Here is a 25455-nt window from a genome sequence, read left to right as displayed (position 1 = left end):
AATGGTTTCCACATCAATAATGAGCAGCACAACCATTTTCAACATTGAAGATAATAAGGAACTTTTCTTGAGCATTAAATCATCATATTTTATTAGGATGATTTCTGAAGGATCATGTGACACTGAAGACTGGAGTAATGATGCTGAAAATTCAGCTTTACCATCACATTACATTTAAAATATATTACAATAGAAAGGGTTATTTTAAATTGTAATAACATAAAGGGTTACATTAGTGTGGACTAGAACCCATAAACATTACCACTGGACCATACTTTAAATCATACTTTATATTAAACTGCTGATCCATGCCTTTATCCACTGACCTACACAATCCCAGGATTGACAGAGGCAATTAGGAATGAAGAAACTGTCTAAAGTTCATTTGTGTTAAGAGAACTCACTGAAAATTAATGATAATGATTTCAGTTTTAAATGAGCTAATACACATATACTGGCCAAAACAGTTAAATAATAAAAAATCTGATTAAATAATTATGCATAACTGCAATATCTATGAGCTAATGCTGCCTTCATGTGCTATCGGAAAGTTTTGATTACGAGCTCATCGCATTCAAATTTCGACTTGAGAGGGTGTTTGTGTCCAATTTTTTAACTAGGAAACTGGTTTTGAGATTATTCAGTAAGTCTTGCCATTTTAGATGTCACCATAACCAGCTCGTTTGTGACTTTCCCACATTTTAAAACAAAATGACAGCTGTAGTACTACTAACCTAAAAATATCTCACTATCTATGTCACGGGTGGTCAATCAATCCTGTTTCTGGATATCCACCTATCAGCAGAGTTCGGTTCCAACCCTGATCAAACACACCTGTCTGTAATTATCGAGTACTCCTGAAGATCTTAATGAGCTGGTTCAGTTGTGTTTGATCAAGGTTGGAGGTGAACTTTGCAGGGAGGTAGATCTCAGGGAACGGGATTGGGCATCCCTGATCTATTTCAATACACTATTCTATAAAGAACTGGGAGCGACAGAGGGGAAAGATGTCAATCACTGAATCAAATACTCAGAACATGACACCAGAAAAACAGACTGCGACCTTCCCCATGATCACAAAGATCAATTTATGTGGCGCTGTCTCACTCTCTCACTCAACACACCCGGTCCATCTGCAAAAGCAATTACTAGAAAGTCACATCAAACATTTAAATACTGCCAAAACGAATTCCATGAAAATTTAGGCCCTATTTAAAAAAATCAAACATTGCTTTTCCTCTTCAAAGAGCAGATTAAGATTTTCTTAAACAATGTGACCTCAGCTTCAAACTCCTTGTCTTTTAGAATAGAGAAATACTTAAATATTATACGTCGGCGCTGTGGGGCAGGCAGCATTTTAAAGGGGAACGAAATCGCCTCTTGTTCAAACTAGCCAGCCGCACATTGAAATGCAACACGGACACTAAAATCATTCATGAAAAATCAATGTACTGCATCTTTCCAATGAGGAGCGCTCATTTCACTCACCCTCCGATGGGGCGCTCCGGTCCCGTGAGCCGCTGCACAGGAAAATTATATTACAGCTGACAGTAAAGTAATTTAATTGTACTGTTGCCATGACAACGCAGGGCTCTGTTTAGGCCTAATTTGCTGGCAACTGCCAATAGTGTCCCGAGAGACCCGAAACATCATTCTTGACCATTATTTCCAACATCAAAGAAAGTTTTTGCAAAATACTTTCGAGTATCATATGACAACGAAGAGTAATCCATCCTGATTTATTTTAGAACAAATTTTCATCACATTTGCTGTCTTTAAAACAATTTCAAAGTCTTTCATTTAGCTCAAAAAGAAACAAGCAAAGGGAGAGATTTTTTGTTAGGGTGATTTTGAAGCTCTTGCACTAGCCAGGGGAAATTTGAACATGAATTGAAACATTTATAACACTTTGGTCTCAAACTCTAGAATCTAGAACAATGATTTTGACATTAGCCTCAAAATGCAAACTTTAACACTGTTCACATTTGTAGGTCAGTTCTCTTGGTTCTTTTGGTCCAGGCCAAAAAATTTTTTTTACACATTTAGTCCTGGTTCGCTTGGTGTTCACGCTGTAATTTTTAACACAGAAACTAAAGATACAACACACACAAGACAAAAAAAAACGCTTTTATGGTGTATATTTTGTAAGAGAACTTGTCGAACATCCAACAAAATGCTGTGTTCTGGGCTAAATGCACTCAGTGTATGTGCGTAAATATGATGGTATATGATGGAGCTGAGAACTTGTGAAGAGCTTATAAAATGTGTAAAGGAGTCAAAACAGCGGCAGGAATCCCTCCGTCACACACACAAGCAAAGATCCGCTGCAAAGAGACGCGGTTCTAATACCAGTACCGAACTGTGATGGGCAACTTCGCGACTATGACGAGAAAAAACAGATATGCTTAAGCGTTCTTTCCCTTTTAGGGTCGCATATTGTGACATCATGTCCTGTTTTTGGTCAGCTTGTTTGGTGCGCACCAGGGTTTGGATGGCAGAGTCACACTTATTCAAATGAACCGCACTAACAGAGCAATCACACCAGAGTTCATTTTAATCCAACCAAACCTGCCAAGTGTGAACACACCCTAAGGCCATATGAACCAAAATAGAACAATGATTGGGCCAAAAATAAAGGAAAAGCATGTACGTATACCGTTTCCCACATCGTTGTGAATGACACATTGTATCTGATGTCCAGGCTCAGGTTTGTTTCTCTGAGATTGTGTTTCTCTAGCAAATAGCTATAAATGTGCTCCAGTCATGCGTCCAGATGACAGAAAACCAGATCACAGAGGGTGGGTTAAAGCTACAGATAATTAGGCATGATGCTCTGATCAGAGCCCAAATACCATCTGCCTGTCTAAATCAACATTTGTTTGGCAGCCTCATCATAAATCAGTGAATAAATGCATGCATACATAGTGTTTAATATAGTCATATACTGTACATCTCCATATGCAAGCAACCGGCCGTTGGAGCTTGAATAAATTAATGTCCGGTCGTGTCTGCCATGTGTTAAAATGCAGAACGATATTCTATGAACAGCTATGTTCATTTGCATGCCAGTATGACTGACATAACAAAGACAACACAATGACAAAGAACAGGACTTTGTTCCCTCATCACCCATCTTAACATCTGACTATTAACCGCATACACGAGTGCCAAGAGAGATCCTCTATTCAACATGCAGACACGGACCGTCCTGATGTTACAAGCCGAGCGACTGCCAAACTGCCATTGTTTTGCTCGCTTGATTGGGAGAGCTGCGTTAAAACAAGCACAAAACTCATTTAAAGTGGGTGAAGAACAACTAATGAGTCTATTCATGCTGGTAATAAATCGCTCACTGAGTCACTCAGCCACAAAAACAAGAAAAAGTAAACTTTATGTACAACTTGACTTCTAACATGGCACATTCTCAACAAATGATTAAAATGAGACTAAACTAGATTTTTACAACATCAGAAGAAAATGTTCATTAAGCTTGTGTTGTAGCCAGGATGTTATTTACGAAGGTGTTTTCAACCCATCTCTATGCAGTTGTTTGGTCATTGCGTATTGGACCAAGCACTCCAACCCCAATCTTTTTCTCTCTTCGTGCAAACCTGTCAATGGGGTTTGAACGAGTGGAGTTTCCTAGAAGAGTTTATTTTGTTGCTGGAGGGTAAAAGCATAAAAAAAAAAAAAAGACTACACTGCAAGTAATCAGATTTAAGGATACTTCAGCTTTACATCAAAACAACTGCCATCCATCCCCACAAGACCCCTGATTCCGACACACATCACACTTAATATCCATCTGACATATAAATGAGCCTGTAAAAATAAACTCTGTACCTGCTCTGAGATTTCATTCATAAGCTTGGCGTAGGCTTCTCTCGGCTCTTGTGACAAACACTTTCCTTCCCTCTAGACAGAAAGACATTTATGTGTAATCTCACACCACAGTACCCATAATTCCAAGGCACTCCGAAGTACGTAATATCTTGTTTTTGAGAGCATAAACACTCCACAGCCTACGTCAAAGTCTCGGCAAGCCTTGACTCATCTGTGAGTGTTTACCTGTGAGAATTCCCTGAAAGGGTGTGACCTTCGGAAACCCCTCCTCTTGTGGAATTACATGTCATGCCCCACTAACCTGACTGGCGAAGCCCCGCCCCCCGTGCATCTGATTGGACGCAGGCCTGTTAGCTCCTATGAGCTGCGGAGACATGTTTTCAATGAAAACTGCCACAAGTAACATCATTTACATGTGAAAAACAAACAGAAGAAGACTTAGCTGGAGGACTCCTGGCATTTTCTTGAAGCAGGTAATCCACATGTTCGGCGCTTTGAAAACAAATCCAGTTTTTATGGCTTTTGGTCTCAGCTCGAACAATGAAAAGTCATGTGCTGTCAATACTCAAGGAACGAGGGAGAGGTGAAAGGTCACATTCTCTCTGCCGCAGAGGCAGTAAATAGCTGCACTCAGCCTGTTTTTAAAGCAGTTCTCTTATCACTCCACAACAGAGAAGTGGCAGGTAGAGATTTCATACGGCTCAAAGCAAAAAAAAAAACATGTCCAACTCTCAAAGCCTCGACTAAGCAGACACAAAACCACTATTTGGCGTTCAAATAGCCCCAATTACACAAGGAATAATCAAAGGGCTTTAATCTTGGCATGAAAAAAAAAAACATTGCAAAAGTTGCAGTGAGTCTTTTTATCCCATTTGAAACTACAGCTTTTGATTACAGCTGGTCTGAGCAGCGCTTTGCTCACAGTATTGTTATGCCCAGAGCCAAGTATTGAGCAAGAGTTTCCACAGCTTAACACGGTTATCATGGGTTAGTACTTGCAGAAATGATTTACAACCACTCTTTTGATTAATCTACCAAGTGGATTTAATCAAAGCCAAAAACTATTGTGCACAGACAGTGTTGACAATGCTGGTTCACACAACTGACTCAAACTCAGAGTCATGTTCCAGGTTTAATACAGGTTCGGGTTTGTTCGACAACATTCAGGTGGATGTGTCTGGCCATCTCATGCCATTTAAAAATATTTCAACTTTGAAAATATGTAGATTGAGACAGTGTCTCCTCTTCCATCTACCCCAGAAAACAGCCTCATTTTACCCTCTGTGAAAGAGGTGAGAGCAGACCATATCTTAAACTGTATCTGAACACATCTGGTATATTAATGAAGGTCTGGCTTAATAGTCTCCTTTCAAATGTTGTGTTACCAACTTTGAATCCATAGCCTTCCAAGCTACACTTTAAAGTAGTCAAGATACTCTAAACTGGTTACTGACTGACAAAAAGCAATGCTAAAAGAGACGGCTAGTTAGTAGCCATTTAAAATGTATAAAATAATTTAAAGTTGTGAATTTAAATAACTATTGTAAAAGTTATTTATGCATTTAAAACACTAAATATAAATACAATACTTTTATTTAAAAATGTTATTTTTGTATATAATTGTTTTTAATGATGGCAAATAGAATAGCAAATGGTTTTGTATGTCTGGTCAGAATTATTTGCCCCCTTGATAAATATGATCAAAGATGGCTGTAAAAAAAAAAATCTGAATTGTTCATCTGAATTGTAAAAAATGTGCAAAAATCTAACCTTTCATTGAAGTAAAAGAATTGAAAGTGGGGGGGATCACATTATGAAATAAACGTTTTTCTCCAAAACACATTGGGAACAATTATTTGCCCTCTTTTATAAAATACTTTTTGCAACCTTTGAAGGTCCCGTTTGAAGGTCCAGTAGTGTCAGATACTTTTCAAACGTTCCTGGACAAAAATTTGCTTTTTGGCAGCAAACATTTAATATGGGCTTGGTTCATACAGGGATAAAACAAATTACCCCATGTGTAAAATGAAATACTCTGCTGTATCTTTAATTCTGTGGGCCTAATTTTCTACCAGAGGTCCTGGACATACTGTTCAGATACATGGCATCATGGATTCAATCAAACACCAACAGATAAAAAATCTAAACCTGACAGCCTCTGCTAGAAATCTTATACCAGGCCATTTTTGGATCTTCCAACAGGACAGTGATCCAAAAACAAACTGAGCACAACTGGGTCACTGAGCACAAAACCAAGCATCTGCAATGGCCATCCCAGTCCCCAGACCTGAACCCTATAGAAAATGAGTGGGCTGAACTGAAGAGAAGAAGCGCTCACATGGATCTGGAGGATCTGGAGAGATTCTGTATGGAGGAATGGTCTCTGATCTCTTGTCAGGTGTTCTCCAAACTCATCAGGCATTATAGGAGAAGAGTCAGAGCTGTTATCTTGGAAAAAGGAGGTTGCAAAAAGTATTTAATAAAAGGGGGGAAGTAATTGTTCTCAATGTGTTTTGGAGAAAAACATGTATTTCATAATGTGATATTTTTATAATATTTATATGGTAATATGTGTAATATTTTTTTAAATATTATATTTTACTAAATGCATTATAAAATATGATAATTAAATACAGTAAAATAATATTACTTATTAAAGACAGATATATTATTATACATATATATACATATAATTTAGAATCACAGCATCATTTTTGGCAGATAAATTAGTTTTTAAATGATTTTTTTTTTTTTTATTCTCAAAAACCGTAACAGCATTAATATATATCCTAATTTATACAACAAAGTTGAAACTATGAATATAAAGATGAACTAAATATTATTATTCTGCTATAAATAGAAGATGTCAAATACTATGCAGAGCCTCAAATTGGTGAACTTTTTTTGATCAGTTCATTTACATGAATTCTCCAAATGAACTGATTCACTAGAATGAATCAGATTTTCCAGTGCTACATATGAGAGCATGTCTGATTATTGCCTCAACTCGCTCGGCAGTAAAACCACATGCAAATTACAATGTGACACTGAAAACAGCAATGTAGCTTTGTGGTTGCGCTACACTGCTACTAGTTGGAAAAAGTCTCTTGAGAAAGCTGCAGTATTTTGAAAACAACTGAGCTACTGTCATGCTACTGTTAAATATAGTTTATTCAGTAGTATCACTAAATTTAGACTCTGCTGCTTTCCCCTTAAAACCTTCCTGTTTGAAATCCTAACAAGGTTATTTACTAGGAAAAAAATATGGACAACAAGAAACTATCCTTATAGTTAATTCTGTTATTTTACTAGTATCTGTCATTTCAGTAGTATCTAAATTATCCCGTTCTAATTTAAGCACACAAAGCTGGATTTAAGACATGATATTGTAAAATTGTTCTATCTCACACTGCGGCCAATAAGCAGATTACCGTGAATGTTCTACCTAGTAGCTGAGAGCTCATTAAAGCAGAAACAAAGAATTGATAGTGTCAGAGGCTGCATATATTTTCCCCACAGAGGTCATTAGGGTAGATTAGCACTATTCTGTTGAGATAGAAACTCCTGCAATTCCTGCTGGTTTCAGCTCTGGTAGGGTTGCTGCCCGTGAGGAGAGGTTCAGTCAGGCTGCAGCGAGAACTGTGTCACCATGGTTAGTCCGAGGCACACGGGCGTCCGTTACCCTGGTAACGGGAGGATGGCTGGGACAGAGTGACAAGCTGTGTTAATTCTTTCACCCGTAAACCCCAGAGGATCACCACCATTTCTCTTCATTTCCATCGGAATCTGAGACCCCATTAAAACAGTCAGATTTCCACCGCATCTCAGCTTATTACCACCACGGTTTCATTCTTCTTCTTTTTCTTCCCTGGATTTCCTTATTGGATACATCAGAGGCAAAGAAAGGTACAAATTGAACAAGAGCTTTGAATAAATGTTGTAATGGATCTCCATAAAAGTACATGCTGTGTTCAGATGTGGATTTATATCCATAATGTAATCACGCTTAATGGTAATCATCTACCAACCCCCTCATGAAGCGATGCAGCCTCCACCACTAGCATCCTGACAGCAGGGTTTGGATCTCAGGTCGGCCTCTCTATAAACAGCACTGGACTTCTCTTTGAGCTTGTGTCAGGATCTTATGCTATATTGGATGGCAAATGTGCTGCAGAGATGCTAGTTAGTAGCAATTTAAAATATACAAATTCCAATTTGTACAAATGTATACACTATATATGTATATATATACACACACACATTACATTTTCTAATTTACCGTACATTACAGGTGAAACTCGAAAAATTTGAATATCGTGCAAAAGTTCATTTATTTCAGTAATTCAACTTAAAAGGTGAAACTAATATATTATATAAACTCATTACATGCAAAGTGAGATATTTCAAGCCTTTATTTGTTATAATTTTGATGATTATGGCTTACGGCTTATAAAAACCCCAGTCAAAATTAGAATATTGTGAAAAGGTTTTCATAAGCTGTAAACCATAATTACCTAAATTATAACAAATAAAGGCTTGAAATATCTCACTTTGCATGTAATGAGTCTATATATTATATTAGTCTGACCTTTTAAGGTGAAACTTTTGCACAATATTAAAAATTTTCGAGTTTCACCTGTATATATAAAATTAAAATGTCTATAAGTACCTTTTTCATAATTTTATAATAATAGCAAACATTTTTTATTTGATTTTTAATTTAATTTCATTTTAAATAAAAATATTATTTAATTATACTTTATACAAATATTTTTAAACACAGATACAGTGTATACACCAGAACAAAACAAAATCAGCAATTGGAAATCCAGTGGCGTAACTTTGTTTTGAAAAGTGTGTGGGACAGGAGTGGAGGGAGGGGTGTAACAATAGCAATGGCAGAAAAAAAATATATTACAATGTCCAGAGATCAATTTCAATAGTACATTGAGTTTAATGTATCGCCATATAAGTCATGTTTAACATGATAGTTTCATCCCTCAATCTACTATAATACACTTGTTAGTCAGTGAATCAGTGAATACATATATTTGCATCAAATGCTTGTGTGCCTTAATGGTCTGGCGGTAAAACTTTTGTTAATCGTGTCAGAGAGTTTCTCGGTTCTAATCCACCCTTGTATAGTTTTTTTTTCCTCTCATTACATCCAAAGATGTTCATCAGCGATTGTACGTCAAGAGCATGGGCATGTTTGTGTGCATTTTGTTTTGTGATTTCACCGTAACTAATAGAGAGTCTCCGCAACGGGATAGATTGAAGCGCTCGTCTGTGTGAAGTGCACGAGCGCCAAGAGAGCACAGTTGCCTTCCGCCAATGATAACAGCCGCAGCGAACGCTCAGCATGATTTCAAAGACAACATATTCCAGCGCCAGATCGCCTCTTATTTAACAAACGAATGAAATGAATGCTCTGCTAGTCAACTAGAGAGGTTTCATTTGTATAATAGTTGTCACACAGCAAATTACACCTATGTGGAAATCCCAATTGGCAATGACTACACTGTAACGCATCAGGATTATGATTTCAGTTTCTACTTTGAATTAAACCAGGGACCTTTGTGACAGCAGTTGCGAACCACAACCATTAAGCAACCACCACCCAGGACAGGCCTGTGTGGGGCTGGAGGGGACATACGGTGATAAGATCAGAATGGCCGCAGCTCCCAACCCGGCAGAGATGAAACGCATTCGACGATAGCAAATCTGACGGAGCTGCTGTGTTGATGCATATGACCCACTACACCACAGAGCCCGGTATTATCGCACCGCAAATCAAATGGACCCGGCAACCATGGAGCTTTTAAACCATGTGGACACACATAGACACACACCTTGACATTCAAATTCCCTCAGAATTCTCCTCCCATAGGTTTATATCTTCTTTGTGACGCTTGCCAGACGGTGAGATTGCACGGCAGTCGAGCTGGGCTGAGGTTTAACATTTCACAGAAGGTCAGTGAGCATAGTGTGATTTGAAATCCAGCAGCTTTATCTCTATTGCAGAAACCGGCCATCTCCCCATGAATGCCACTGCCCTGCTGGGTCTCAGCTAATACAGCAAAGCATCCAGGCATGAGAGTACAGGCTAATCTAATCCCAATGACAGAGGCGCGAGCAGAGAAAAATGTCCGCACAACTCCCAGACATATGTACAGGCGTATCTCAACAGGAAACACGGGAGGATAGTGGGTCACTGTATCCCACACTCAACCTGAGACGGCAGTGTGATGGAGTAAGTCCCTGTTGTTGCGAGCGTCGGCTCAGGCCCTGCGGAGAACACCCGGGAGACAGGAAATTGAATTTGCCAGTGTATCGTGACAAGGGAAACCCAGTTAGCAGCTGAGTCCAAGGATGCAGAGCCTCAAGGGGAGAGGGCACTTAATGAAAATTAAGACACTGCTCACCCAAACCACTCAATTCAGCTGATCAGCGGGCCACAGTTGGAAACAAAGTTTAGAAAGTAATAATAATAAAGGTTCTAGTGCCAGTTAGAAACAAAATGGGTTTCACTAGTCCGATCGTGTCACTTAAGTATAAGAACTTACTATTCTTTTGTTTTCTTGTTTGTCTACTGGAGCTATATAGACACTTGTATGAAAAAACTCTCAAATGTGACATCAAGAACTCAGATCTCCTAAGAACGGGAGCCAACTTTACTCAAGAACTCTTTCAAGTGAAGATATCAAAAAGTCTGGTAACAAGTCAATAAAAAAAACAGTCCTGACCAACAGGTGTGTTTGCATGTTAATGTTCAAATGCATTACGTTATCAAAAAGACTGTCTTGCCAGGGTGTTCATGTACAGTCAATTAACTGAAAAAAACTGAAATGTATTATTGAATAAATTCCTTGGGGGAAAAAAATCACATTGAAATGTTTAGTGTTTAATTTAATTAAAGTTTAATGTAAATTAATATACATTTTTTAAATAAAGAAATGTGTTCAACTGCATATTCGTTTCTGTATCGAGAATTGTTGACTACTGAAACTGTGGTACCACGACAACCTGTACTATCCAGCAAAAAAGTGGTTCTTGAGAAGAAAAGGGTTCTTTGCTGAACCTAAGGTACTGCAATGAACCTTTTTTAAGAGGGTTATGTGCTGGCGGGGGAAAGGAAAGTTCTTCCTGTTCACTCAGGCCACTCTAACAGGCTCCTAATGAAGGTGAGCCTCACGGGAACTCTTCAGTTGTAGTTTTTCTTTCTTTCTTTTTCCTCAATCCCAAAAGGAGGGAGGGATCAGTATATTGCTGCTTTAGGTTTAATAGCCACGTTAAATGAGCACAAACTGTCTCGCTGCGCAACGCGTTTCATTAGTAAACAGCACTCAAGACGACAGTGCCACTCGGTACAATAACACGTAACAATGCAATTAATGGTGTTACATGCGGGCGGGGCCGCGGTCTCGGGTGCGCTGGGAAGATTATAATTGTTCCAGTCTGACTGCCTCTGGGAGCCTGCAGCGGGGGCATTCATTACCAGACTGAGAGAGAGAGAGAGAGAGAGAGAGAGAGAGAGAGAGAGAGAGAGAGAGAGAGAGAGAGAGAGAGAGAGAGAGAGAGAGAGAGAGAGAGAGAGAGAGAGAGAGAGAGAGAGAGAGAGAGAGAGAGAGAGAGGCAGCTAGACAGTCCACCATAAGCTGACATAAGTACTCTTTCAAACCCAAGTGAGCTGCCTCACTACATACTGCCTTTTAAAAAAAGTATCCTAACCATCATGAAACCTTGTGGCTCATTTGGAATGGTCTACATAGTCATCAACCAAACAAACAGCACTCCTAACAAATCCTGATGGAAGACTCATAGGGCTTTTGCAAACTGATGTAAATAGCCTGGGTCATGTTCTGATCAATATTACCATTAACTAAAACTAGTTAAAAAAAAAAAGATAAAAAAAAAGATGTTTATTAAAAACAATAAACATAAGATGAAAATCCCACACTAAATGAAAATTGGAAATGTTGATTTGAGTCAACATTGATTTGAGTCAAGTACAAAAACAACTAACTAAAATAAAATAAAAACTATTTAGAAATATATATATTTTTTAACTAATACAAATGACAAAAAATACATATTTTAAATAATAATTACTAAATATTAAACAAATTAAAATAATAACTGAATATATAAAAATAAAAGCCTATAAAAATATGAATAAAAACAGTATATAAGCATATATTAATAAAATGTTTTATCTCTGCTATATTATAAATGCAGCGGATTCTGGAATTGCATTCTCTGTGAATGACACGTGACGCTGCTTTAAGATTTGGCTAGAACAAGCCTACATAGGAAGTACCCTTTTAAACAACCTTCTTCCTAAAATGCTCACTAGAGCATTTTTCACTTTTAGGCTGAACGGTTATAAGAATGGTAAGGAAAAGTTCCAGTTATTTTCCACTTGAGCTTGGTTCGGCACGGCACGATTACAAACCGTTTTCAGCACGGTTGGTTAACGTTTGCTGGTAGAATACGTGTAGTGACGTCATAAATCAGGATTGGTCACTTGTCTGTTGCCTGATTGCCAGTTTATCTGTAGCTGACTAAGTCCAGTATTTGCGCAATGTACACACAAATTAATAATACAATTAAAATAAATTTCTGATTATCTTCCATAATGTGGCTATTTACATCTCATATCATCTGTAAACTCTTGCGTTACCAACAACTGATGCATTTGTATTACATTCCAACAAGCTCCATTATCAGCCCCACAGTGGAAAATGAAACCATATCCATATCGGCTGGGCCGGATCAGCACGGAATGGAACGGTTAAGCAAAGAGAACGGCTTGGCCCAAAAGTGGAAAAGCAGCTTAGGTTTTGGAGCAGAGCAATTGACAAAAACAAACAGCAACGGCACAGACACAGTGTCCTTTTTTCACATTTACTACTCAAAGGGGAAGACAGCATGCAAACCGTTTGTTCTTAAATGAAAGTATATTCGTCCCCAAACAAAAGCATTTTGGAGTGCATTCCTTTTGATCTACGTCTCCAATGTCTTCCAGAGGAGTCAATAAAAGCTATACACCGGCTCCTTTACGAGCCCTGCAGATATATATTAGAGGGGTCTTACTGATTCAAAGCACAGCCATAAACACAATGGCAGGCCTGGTTCAGTGATAAGCCTCCCTTAGTGGAGACTGATGTTATCGGAGCGAGCACTGGACTGAGAGAAGGACCAAGGTGACGTTGAAGTCCTTCGAGGGCGAGGGAGACCATCAACTGAGTATATCACAGTTCAGTATAGGACACAACTCTTTATCCCTCACACATGGGCACATCACGGCCCAGGGAGCAGATTCTCGACTTTCAGCAGAAATCCTGCTAGATGAGGTTGTAAAGCAGTCTTAATCTTTAATAACCTGCATGGATCAGAAACGTTCATTCACGCATCGATGATAATACCATCTCTGGTACCTCAGGATCCACCTCTAATCACCCATCATCCTCCTCTACAATGGCAAACAGGGACATAAACAAGAACAAAACATACAAATTATTGTCAATTAACCCAGTGGTTCTCAATCCCGGTCCTGGCGTACAAACCACACATGGGGCTAATTAAACTCCTGAAGCCTCCACTTTTTTTTACCGCCTTAATTTTACTTGAACTTCTTCAAGTGCTGGAGTGATATACAATGACATGTAAATTTCCCACTCCATTTCTCGTGAAGTGATGTATCGATGTTCCCTTGTTCCCCATGCCATTAACAGTGCCCTTTAAACTGAACATGTACGCTCCTTTCAGATTGAAACCTTCCTTATCAGGGCAGAATATCCTGTGAAGGGCACTTACAGTCGAAATGAACGATAAGAGATACAAACAAAATGGGCAGAGTGTGTGTGAGTGAGTGAGTGAGTGAGTGAGTGTGTGTGTGGGGGGGGGGGGGGATTGAGAACCACTGTATTAACCACAAACACATTATAATTGTGATAAATACAAATAACTACACCTTACAGTCATAGTTGAGCACTTTCGATTGACTCCTTCTGAGCTCTCTTTGCATTTTTATATGCTCATTAAGACGTATTTAGTATATTTACTGAGCCATTTACCCCATGGTGTCATTAGCATAAATACAAATACTAATCATGGTGAGCACTTTCCATTGACTTCTATAGGTTTTATACTGAGCTAATAATGTTTTCTATCCTGTAAACCCAAACCTAACTCTCACATCTCATTTTTGATTTTCATTAAGAGATATTTAGTATATTTTCGGACAATTTTCCTCATGGGGAACATTGCCTGGCTCACACAATGTTGTCAAAACCTAGTCTTAGCCTCAGACGTCACGCCTACGGACCTGTTGGCTGAACATCTGATGTATATGACACACTTAACTAGATTTTCGAAGTCATCATCTGATTGGTTAAATGCATCCTACAGGATGTCTGGGAGGCGCGTGTGTCGCGTTCTTTAACTGTCCACCTGGAAACAAAGTCGTTGTGACACCAAACCCCTTGTTGTCGTGTTTACAACTGTGACAATGAGTGCTTCCAAGTGTCGACTAAACATAGGATGTATGTAAGCATGTGAAATTCACGGCTACATTGTTGCAGTAAACTTGCACAACATTCTTGAATGAATAATTTATTAGATGCATGCCGGTCTGTTATCGTAAGAACATCGACTTAACATTTTCACGCCCCTAAACATGACGCGGATCAAAACGAACTGTGATTGGTTGCATTGCATTACAGTCAAACGTCCTCTTGGGCGGTCCTTGGCTAAAGAAAGCTGCGATGGAGTCCAGACCTTCGTCTGGCTACGCGAGAGAGACTAGTCAAAACCTGAGCTGCACATTCACACAAGCACCCACCTCCAGCTGAATACGTCTCCGAGGTCAACTGTGGTCACAGAGATAAGCTATCATTCATCATTGTGGCAGGCGGTGCTCTTGAATAAAGCTCATGGTATAGCTAGAACCAGAGGAAGAGGTTCCATATCAGAGCTAAACAAAGCCGTCTCAGTGATAGCGGGGTCAGCGGGAACATGTGAGAGAGATTCTTAAGCTTTCTTGCTCATTTGACCTGCTTTCCTTTCAAACATTATGACTTCACATTCATTCAAGTTTCATATAAAACAATATCTATGTTGTAAAGCAGCCTTGGCAAATGGGTCATTTTTAGTGTGTATAATCTATGCCTACTTTTCAGTGCTTGTAAAGTGCATGAAATGTCTTCACAAATACAGTGAAAAAAATGTAAAAGCGAGATTACAATATATATAATGAATAATGACTGGAATGCACTAAGAATCTCTTGTTTTTCTCCCCAAATCCAAATGTGCAGTGTATGTTGTCTTTTTTCATTCTGTTACAGCAAATACAAAGGGGGAAAAAAAATAAAAAATCAGCAGGAAAATAATGCAGCGACTAAAAAGAGCTCTTGCCATAGATTTTCTTGTTATACTATGTCATATTAAAATACTAAGCTTTACGTTATTCTCCTGGTCTGAAAATAGAACATGAAGGGAATTATACCGCTCTTGCAGTCAAACTGATGGATAAGGATTATTTGTAGTGCAACCTTATGATTTGAAATGATTTGTTTCAGTGTTTTTCGGTGGAAATTGGAAGTGCCTCCCATAATCTCAATCGCAGTAGACTCGTTAGAAAAAAGGTGGATACATACCTATGGACAATGAAACACCGAGGATGTAGTACATTCGGAATGTATTCATACTACACCCATATTTACAAAAAAAAAAAAACTGTTGAAAATAGTACACAAATTTGGCCGGTGCTAGTAGTTGTTAATTCACTGGAAATGTTATAGGGTGAGACTTGTTTTATCCATCAGGATTGTCTGGATAACAATGATAGTAGTACTTAATTAAACAAAAATATTTAAGTTAGTCAGAGGTGGAGAAAGCACTAGCCTATTTGATAAAATAAACTGTAAAAACTGATATTGTGAAACGGTAATAATATTTAACAACTGTTTTCTATTTTAATATTTTTTTTAAATGTCATTTATTCTTGTAATGGCAAAGCTGAATTTGTAACACTTTAGATTAGGGCCCAATTCTCACTATTAACAAACTATTAACTATGACTTTTGCCTCAATAAACTCCTAATTACTGCTTATTAATAGTTAGTAAGGTAGTTGTTAAGTTTAGGTATTGGGTAGATTAAGGGATGTAGAATAAGTTCATGCAGAAAAATAAGGCATAAATATGTGCATTATAATTACTAATAAACTGCCAATATCTTAGTATACCGAGGATGTAACTAATTATTAGTGAGAATTAGACCCTAAACAAAAGTGTAAGCCTGATTTTTTAGCAGCCATTACTCCAGTCTTTATTTAAAATAGAGATCTAAGTCTTTACTGTCACTTTTGATCAATGCGTCCTTGCTAAAAGTATACATTTCTTTAAAAAAATACAATAAATACTGACCCCAATATGTAGAAAGAGAGTAAATTTATATACATAGACAGAGACTAAGTAAATAAATAAAAGAGAAAAAATGAAGTCTATGGCAGGTTATATTGTGTGTGTGTAAAACCATTGCTGTGTGTGCATTGATGGCTGATCTTAGCATGACTCTGTTCATCTGTAAAGGATACATCCCTTAATGAGGTGAGTAAAACAGCTGCTCTCTACAACACTAAATTTAGGCAGTCAAAATCACACACGCATAAACAGGCGCACACACAAACACTCACATGCTTGCAGTGCTGGCACAGCATAATTAAAATATTATTCATTGCATTTGATTTGCAGTTAAGGTTAAATGGTTGCAAATTATTTATTCCTCAATTAAACAGCACATGTGTAAAGGTGAACACCATTAAATTGTAAATAGTTGTGTCAACAGTTTTTTTTTTTTTTCATAGTGTGGCATTATTAAATGGAAATTGTGCCCGTGGCGGAAACTAAAATTTGATCCAGGTGAAAATACAAATGAACCCAGCTGTCATTTGCCAAACAAGGCATTTCATGAATGCAAGAATTATGGAAAACAGCTGCTATGTAGTGAACAGATAATCCATGATACTGATAATGTAATGCTCAACTCAAGGCCCTCATCCATAGATTCACATAGGAAATGAAACCAGCAGAACATGTTAATCTTATCTGTGTGTTTTAGGATATATTCCTTCAGACTAAGAGACACATTCTGCCTTTACAGATCTGTTTTTCAATCAAACTTAAATAAATGGGCAACAGATAAATTAGTTAACTGATTCTCCAGATTGTCTTATGAAAAAAAAAAAAGGTTAAACACCCTTCATAAAAGGTTCATGTACAGGCAGAAAGAGTAACACTCACAACAGTGAATGTACTGAGTTTATTTGTACAGTAGCCCAATGTATGGCTGGACAATTAGCTATAAAAATTATACAAATTTACCTTAATACAGGCCTACTGTATGTCTGCCGTGCTGAAGGCAGTACTCCAGTTCCCACTTCCCAGCATGCCACCAATGCGGAACAACATGCTAAAATATTCTGACAGTGCCACAACACCACTTCTGAATCTACATCTTCATCAATGAAACCATATCCAGGGACTGAAACCATTCAAATGAATCAGAATCATTAAAATGCTTACTTATCACGTAAGTAAAATGTCTCCTTTTGATTTGCGTAGTGAAGAAAAAGTTGAAGAAAGTTGATATACTATTGTTTAAAAGTAGAAATTCAACTTTCCAATCACAGGAATAAATCCCATTTGAAAATCTATCAGAATATTAGTAATAATATTAAGTAATTAAGTAATTTCACAGTATTACAGTTTTACTGTATTTTTCATCCAATAAATGCAGCCTCGGTGAGCGTAGGAGACTTCTTTAAGAAACTTTTAAAGACTTCTTCTGTGTCCTGAATCTAGCAGAGACCTAAATCTGCAGAGAGCAAGAATCCATCTCAAACCTGGGCAGGAGACAGACAGAGGTAATCAAAATATATAACCTGTTCTTCTCAGTCTCTCTCTAACTCACTCATACACATCAGCAGGAGCCAGAGTTTGATCAGTAGCAGGCGCACACTTCCTTAAAGGCAGCCTAATCTGAGCGAGTCAGGTGTTTGTACCTTCTGCCAAAGCTTTGGTGAAAAAGTGGAGCCGCATAATCTGACAATGCTCCTCTGACACAGTTGCCAAGCAACGGCGAAGCTTGGGGTCTCAAGCTGATGGTTGAGGGCCGGCGCAAGGCAGGATTTATCATCTCTGACGACTTTTATTTGATCTAGACAGATTAACGGGCCCAGCGAGGAGCGGAGGACACACAGGCGTATAAAACCCCCCTCCATAAACACATATTCCAGCATAAACAGCAGGCATGGATAACAGATGTAGAATATGTCGCTGGCAAGAGAAGACAGGGAAACTAGTGTTACCTTTTCTAAGATCTCGCTTCTCTCTTTCCTTGCTCCGCAGGCTAAAAGTGAGCTTGAGACCTTATACGTCGGCAGTCGCCTTTGCTGCCAAGTGTGGCTGATTTTGAGGAGATGAGAGCTCTGGTCTTGGCGTGGTGTGATGAGCTGTTGGGAGACTAATTGTGGAGTGTAATCTGCTCTGATTAGCGGGAGAGGAGCAGGCAGGTGTGAGCACACACACGCACACACACATCGGCTCGGCCCGACGCAGCTGCAGCCTGACCGCGTGCCAGATAAACAAAAAGGCATGAGGCCGAGGCCACGATAACACGCATGCAAACACAGTCTCCGTCGCTATCCTCTGCCAATTAACCACCAACACACCTATCACACTTAACTGCCTGCCATATGTTTACATCCAGATGAGTTTTCATCTCAGCAACCTTCCCAGGAGCGCAATTCTAAAGCGCCAGTGACAAACTATTTAGGGGTATGCATGGGACGCAGGCAGAGCATACATCTTGTTTAGGTTTCTGTAGCGTTGTCCTGGGCAAGGAAAGGCACAGGAAAACACATGCTGTGCTTGAGTCAGCAGGATCCGGGGCTGGCGCATTAAGTTATCACGCCTCGCTATCCCTGCCCACAGCTGACACAGGCAATTACAGCTGAGGTTAATATCACACAGCCACGGACCAAAAAAACTGCATATCTCCCTAGCCCATCGCTCCGAATAAGGAACACCGGGTCCTCGCTGAATTAGTGCTGGGGCAGCACATGCGACGCCTGGGAGAACATTCTGCGGTCGGTCCTTGCCGTAACCTTGAGGAACAACCGCTTGGTTCTATAGCAGGGTCGGAAATTAAAGGGGGCTTGAAGCAAAAATTCAACCAAAATGGACAAAATTTGCCCCTCAAATTTAAAACGAGGGGGCAAAGAATGCCCCCGTCCATGTAAACAAAATTACATCTGTCGCAATGAATGAATGAAAAGTGTTGATTGTGGCTTACATTTAGAAGTTACATCATATTTCCATTTATGCTTTTTTTTTTTTGCAGCGTTGAGCATTGTAACCAACAACACGTTTTTCTGCTTATTAATGCAATAGTAGCAAATCAAAGGCATTTAGATTTTAGAGGTTTTTGCAAAACTCACGCTACACTGAAGTCATCGACCAATTCAGTGATGGGGAACATTCTTCGCTTACTTTCTTTATATAATTTATTCCAAGTTTGAATAAACATTTTGTTTTTCATGCTACTGAAACAACCAATGTAAAAGTCTTGATTTTCGAATCCGTAAAGAGCAATAAACGAATTAAAAAACGTTTCTTAAGCGTGTTCTGCTTGTGTAGCCAGAACATGACATGCAGTTTCCACACACAAATACTGTTTTTGTTGTATTATACTGACAATAATATTATAATACCAAGACCAATAATCGAAATTGACAATAATTGTTGTCATAATATTGCAGCCCTACCCTTTATGTAGGCTATTTACACAGTATGCAATTGCTGTGTAATACAGTCTGTAAAATAAAACATAAAAGAAGCTTGTTTCACCACTGCAGTGTAAAGATGTCTTTTGTTGATGTTGATCAAATTTGATTGGTAACAGATAGCATTCTGACTGACTGAAGTAATTTGTTCAATTTAAGTATTCTACATTTAATAATGTAATTATAAAACCAGCCCTTACAAAGGTAAAATTGCCCCTGGAATTAAGGAGACAAAAATTGTCCCTTAATGGAAAAGTAAACCGGTTCTATACACAATCACTAAAACAAGAGTTTTAACCTGCTAGAGCAAAGTGAAGTGTATAAACCAAAAGGAGACATGGTGGCGATGTTTAATGCTCTCCGGTTCACTTAATCTATGTGTCAGACGACAATTTATACATGTCATTCCATTACCACACTATAAACTGTCCCCAGTGAAACTCTGCCCTGCTAATCAGCTCCCTCACAAACAGAATTAGATTTCCAATTGAATTGGTTTCGGCCTGGAAAAATATGACGAACCGCCAGGACAATGCAGCCCGATGGCCGTGGAAGGGCGGTTTTCTTCTGATAATCGAGTTAAAACAAAACATAGCACGAGGGAGTGCTTTCACATAGCGCTCTGGCGCGGAAAGCGTTTGCAGAGAGGGGAACAAATCTACATTCCAAACAGACCATAACTGGCCAGAGGTCCATCTCTTTATTTTCCCTTTGGCGTGTGTTGTCGAGGCATCTGAAGACCTGTGGCTCTTTCACTTATCTTCTGCAAACACTGGTGGAGGCTGACTGTCACAAGCCCAAAGTTTGTTCTTGTTGATAATGTCATGGCAACAGAGAGAACGGGAAACTGCACTCCAGCAGGGATGGTGGCAAACACGCTAAAAGCACACTAAAAAGCAGGAACAACTTCAGAGACATTTTTGCGTTGCTACCAAAAACATGAGAATGAGAAGTGATTTGGAAGACAATGTCCATTTTACAATAAATTTTGACTTCAGATTGAGTGAAAAAAATGCGGCGTGATCAAATTATTTTATAATAACATAATGTGCTATACTAACAGGTCTAATCGTTTTATAAAGAACTACTAAGTTGTTAAAAAACGTTTTCCTTTGGTCATGTACCATCTCATTGAAGAAGACAGTTACTACTAATTTTTAATGCTCCTCGAAGCATTTAATTCCGGCATTAGCACGGATAAACCACAAATTCAAGCTGACAAATCATCTGTATGCAAGATGAAGCACATTTCTTCAAGATCTGCAGAAGAGATTGTGAGAGAAAAGCTGTCTAGGGTCATTAGTAGGGTTTCAAAGTCACTCTGCCCTCTGACAGAGAGCGTTTGACAGGTGCTGCCGAGGCAAAGCTTGCCGCAGGAGAGAGAAATGATACCGTCCTGATTAGATCGTCCACCTTAGGGAAGGTGCTGATGCACAGAAATTCTAAAAGAGAAGAAGAGGAGGGCAAGGAGGGGGAGGAGGAGGGGGGGTTGAAGAAAGAAAAACTGGAAGTGCAAAATAGAAGAGCTATCAAATGTGCAATGTTTATTTTCTCATGTCACACTGTCCCTCCTTTGATGTGGTCTGGTGTGTTACCCCCAGCGGAGACGTCTCATTGCGATGCGTCAGTCAGACCCCAATCCTCACGCCGTTCGCAAACTGTCAGACTCCAAGCCTGTGTTACTACCACGTCAAAATTTTGAATGGCTCCCAGGGCACTCTTAAGCCCCCTCTCAAAATCAAAATTCCTTTTTAAATCGGTTACTAGATGTGAACTTGGTCCACTTCCATGCCAGACAAAACTGTCAGACACCGCGCCACCCTGTTACTACGACATCAACAACAACAAAAATTGGATGTTTGAGAAAATAAACTACTCTTGCAGAATCCACCGAAGTGAAATTCGCACTTGTTAACCGGGAATGGCTCCCAGAGCACTCCAAGCCCTCTCCCAATCAAGAACCGATCCTCATCTGGCATTTCATTAAATTCAAACAAGCATTACAATGCATTGGCTCGCACAAAAGCGGAGTAATTCGAGGGGTTAGGCTCATCAGTGCTGGCCTCTTCTCTAAAGTCATTAATGAGGGCTCAGGCCAGGCTCAGGGCTTTCCACGACTCACTAACACTTCTACAACCCCTCTTCATCTGATGAGCTCGTTCATAAAGCCTGAGGAGCTGGGATGCCTCTTTAGAAACGGTCCCCTTTTACAGGCTAAATGAACAGTTATTGAGTGAAAACAGGTCAAGTGGACTGGGGGCACACTGCTAAGTAAAGCTAACGAGAAAAGTGTTATAGCGGGGGAAAAAAGAGAGAAGCAGGGTGCGTAAGCGTGAAAGCAGAGGAGGGCTGTTGCTCGGCATCTATGGGAAGTGGTGGAGGCTATGAACGAGGTGATTTGCACATTAAAAGCAGCAAATGTAGCGCAGCTTTAAGGGAGCCACCAGCAAAGAATTTGCACTCTCTAAATAAATAAAGTTGACACAAAAAAAACTCAACGTTCGGCGTGATATAACACTTTCGCTTGAGTAGTAAATCGATGCAGAGTCAGTGCCTGGATGTCAACAATGTTTTGAATGTGTTTTGACACTGAGAGGTGACAGTCATTCACTGAAGACACATTCTGCCTTGGGCTTGTGATTAGGCACAGGATGTGTGTGTGTGTGTGTGTGTGTGTGTGTGTGTGTGTGTGTGTGCGCGCCTTTGACGAATAGAGAGAATGATACAAACCATAGTGCGCCGAAAATGAAGCTGAGAGCCACCCCGCTGCACAAGAGCCCTGTAAAATACAGTTGTTTATATGCTCGACAGCAGGGCTGTGCCCTCCCTGACAGAACAAAAATGAAAGCAATATCAATGAAATATGACACTGATGATAGACCGGGAGAGGAGATGGAAATGACTTGATTCTCCCGAGTTTTCCGAATGAGATCTGGCCTGTGAGGATGTGTTCAAGCTGAACTCTGAGATGGCTTGCACTTGTCAGGTTTCTCAAACAATCAGGGCATCAGCTCCAGTGGGAGTTGTCATAAATGAGCAGAAAACTCAGCAGGTTTGTAAGAAGCCCACCACGGAAGTGCGGTTCTGTTAATAAACCGGCCTCTAAAGGCTACAGCTGGATCCGAAAACCACTTACTCAAACTACATAAAACACTGCAGACTGTTCCAATCAGCTCAATTTGACATTTTATCTGAAAGCCGACTCCTACATGACCTGTATGCGTATCTGTGTTTGAGAATGTGATTGTCTCTGTGTCTTTGGGCGAACGTCCCTGGCTATAAGAGGGAATAGACCATGTCCAGTGGCTGTACAGCCAGAGTTCTCAATGCCCTTGATGACTGCAGAACAGAGGACAATAGGATCAGTCTGAACAATGCAAGCCCTCTTAACAACACTGATCCAACACTAGGCCCAGAATCGCAGCCCTTCTCCACTATCATCACACAACACACACACAAAGCCACCAGTGCTTCAATGCAGAGGAAAAATGTCTGCTTTCTATTTAAACCACTAATAAATCATCAAACATAGAATCTAAGAAGAAGCAAACATCTCAACACGTCCGTTGATTGAACGCAAAGTCAAAATAACTACATTCTCTCCACAGTAGACTAAGACGTTAATCTATTTAGCTTGAACATGTCAAATGATATATATTTTAAAATTACAGAATATTGTGAATATCAAATATTGTCCAAAATGAAGATTAATGAAATGAAGGGACATCAGCATTTGTGTTTTTGCACCAAACATTGTTGATTTGCTTTGAAACAATTGCTGTTCTATCCAAATAAGGGCAAAACAAAACCACCTTTTTGTTATTATTCTAGAGTAAATGCAAAAATATTGAGATATTAGGGGTGTAACGGTACACGGTTCGGTACGTACCTCGGTTTTGGGATCACGTTTCGATGTGAGTTCGGTACATTTACTCGTCCTGCCCTCCCCACCAGATTCCTGATTACTTAAAATAAAAAAATTAAGGAATTGTTGATTTGTTACTCTAATTGCTAGACTGAGCAGTGCTGCGCAGTAAATTGCAACGGCCGTTTTCAAACGTATTGGTTTGATTAACGTGTTGTGCTACGCACTGGCATTGTCTATGCGCGTAAGAGTTAATTAACATGCAGTGACAATGGTGGATGCTTAAAAGTCCAACATTATGCTTTTTCAAGAAATCACGGAAAGATCACGGAGAGCGAGCAAGAGAAAAATAGCCTACTTCACCTTTCCACAAGGAGACAGGGAGTGAAGCAGCACCTGAGGCTTCCCAATTCCAGGACATGATATTATATCACCGCACTGTAGTGAGACTTCCACGACACAAATCGGCATAATGCCAAATTATTTTGTCTCATAATTTATAACAGCGAAAACAACTTGAAAGTTTTTATCTAATTATGGTAATTTAGGTAAGAATAAAACATAATTCGAGAAAACAAACAGGATGCCGTTTTCTACCGTCCCAGTTTCCTTTTCGTGAAGCTTGTAAAGCACGTCACAAAAATCTATCGAAACTCAGCGTATAGGGGAATTATCACCCTACGTCACACGACGTCACGCAGGTTCAACTGCGCATGTCGGGAGCTAAAAGACCTATAATTAGCCTATAGGATACAAGCAAGCTCTTGCGTGCCATCTGAACTCTTGTTTTCAATTGGTGCATACATAGATCGTCTCTTCTTCTTCTGCTCTTTTTTCTGTTATGGTGGTTAGCAAAGATCATTAGATTGCCGTGCACGCCCCTTTCTGGATTGGAGTGTGGATTGCCTGCAACTGACTGTATGCGTCGTCTGAGTGTATGCACCGAACCGTGACGTCCGTACTCTGATGGACGAATACATGTACCGTTACACCCCTACGAGAACGAGATATACATTGATTATCGCCAAATTTGGAAAGATATCAAGATATAAAATTTTTGGTATTTCACCAAGCCCTAATAAATGTAAATACATATAATAGTAGAATTGAAGAGGGAAGACAGAGGGGAACAAAATTAAAAATTACAAAGTGACAACAATACAGTCTACTGGATTAAATCTATATTGGGTCCCTCCATCAGTAAGTCTTTTTTTTTTTTTTTATCATCCAGCAGGCAAAATTGAATGTCACTTAGAAAAATAATACCTCCTTAATGTGCCTACACAATTTGAGGCTTCATTCATGTCTGTAGCATAAACAGAGCAGGACGAGATACACGCTTAAGTTTAATACTTAGTTCTAGGGATTTGAACAAACACCTAACATTAATTTTGTCACCCAAGCAATAATAATAGTGAAGCGTAAGCGAACACATAGTTTTGAAAGGATCGCAGCATTCCTTAAAGCTCTTAACAATTATGTTCAGCCACAGTGAAGAGCCGCTGTAGTCAGTGAGCACTTTGGGGCACAATCCTTCATCATGCCTGCAGCACAGGCCTTTTGACCCAGGTGTGAACTTGAGTGTCAATGCCGCTCTAGAGTATGTTATTATTTGATCGGCAGCGGTCAGCTGGGGATATAATTCCAGTGCATAGGAGAGCCGGTCATGCACTCACACTGGACCTAAGTGGCCAGCCATTTCGGCAGCAGCAATACTTCTCATTTTTCTCTGCTGGAAGCCCAAGTGTTTTCATCAAATTTACAGTTATTTTTTCCCTCTTGTGCAACCAGAGAGGCACAAAAAAAAAAAAAAGAAGAGACAGTGCAAGAAGGAAACAATGTCTTTTAGACATTGGAAGTGGATAAAGTTCATTTTAGATTAGCACAAGACACGTACG

At 39.4% G+C, this 25455-nt stretch overlaps 1 protein-coding gene across 7 annotated transcripts in view; it reads right to left on the bottom strand.

Annotated features, from left to right (window-relative positions):
- foxn3 (forkhead box N3) overlaps nucleotides 1-25455 on the bottom strand; it is a 101749-nt gene that overhangs the window by 63549 nt on the left and 12745 nt on the right. Inside the window, exon 1 of one of the 7 annotated variants that reach the window (XM_079633512.1) lies at nucleotides 18217-18346. The exons of 5 other annotated variants lie outside the window; for them this stretch is intronic. The gene's annotated coding sequence lies outside the window, so the exon portion shown is untranslated. Of the gene's footprint in view, nucleotides 1-3843; nucleotides 4058-18216; nucleotides 18347-25455 lie in introns of those variants that run through there. One more of the 7 variants, XM_079633507.1, reaches the window with a different exon arrangement.

Source organism: Phoxinus phoxinus, assembly GCF_949152265.1.
Source record: "Phoxinus phoxinus genome assembly, chromosome: 13".
Classification (NCBI taxonomy): domain Eukaryota; kingdom Metazoa; phylum Chordata; class Actinopteri; order Cypriniformes; family Leuciscidae; genus Phoxinus; species Phoxinus phoxinus.
Note: the sequence above shows the minus strand (reverse complement) of the source record. Positions and strands in the feature narration are given on the sequence as shown.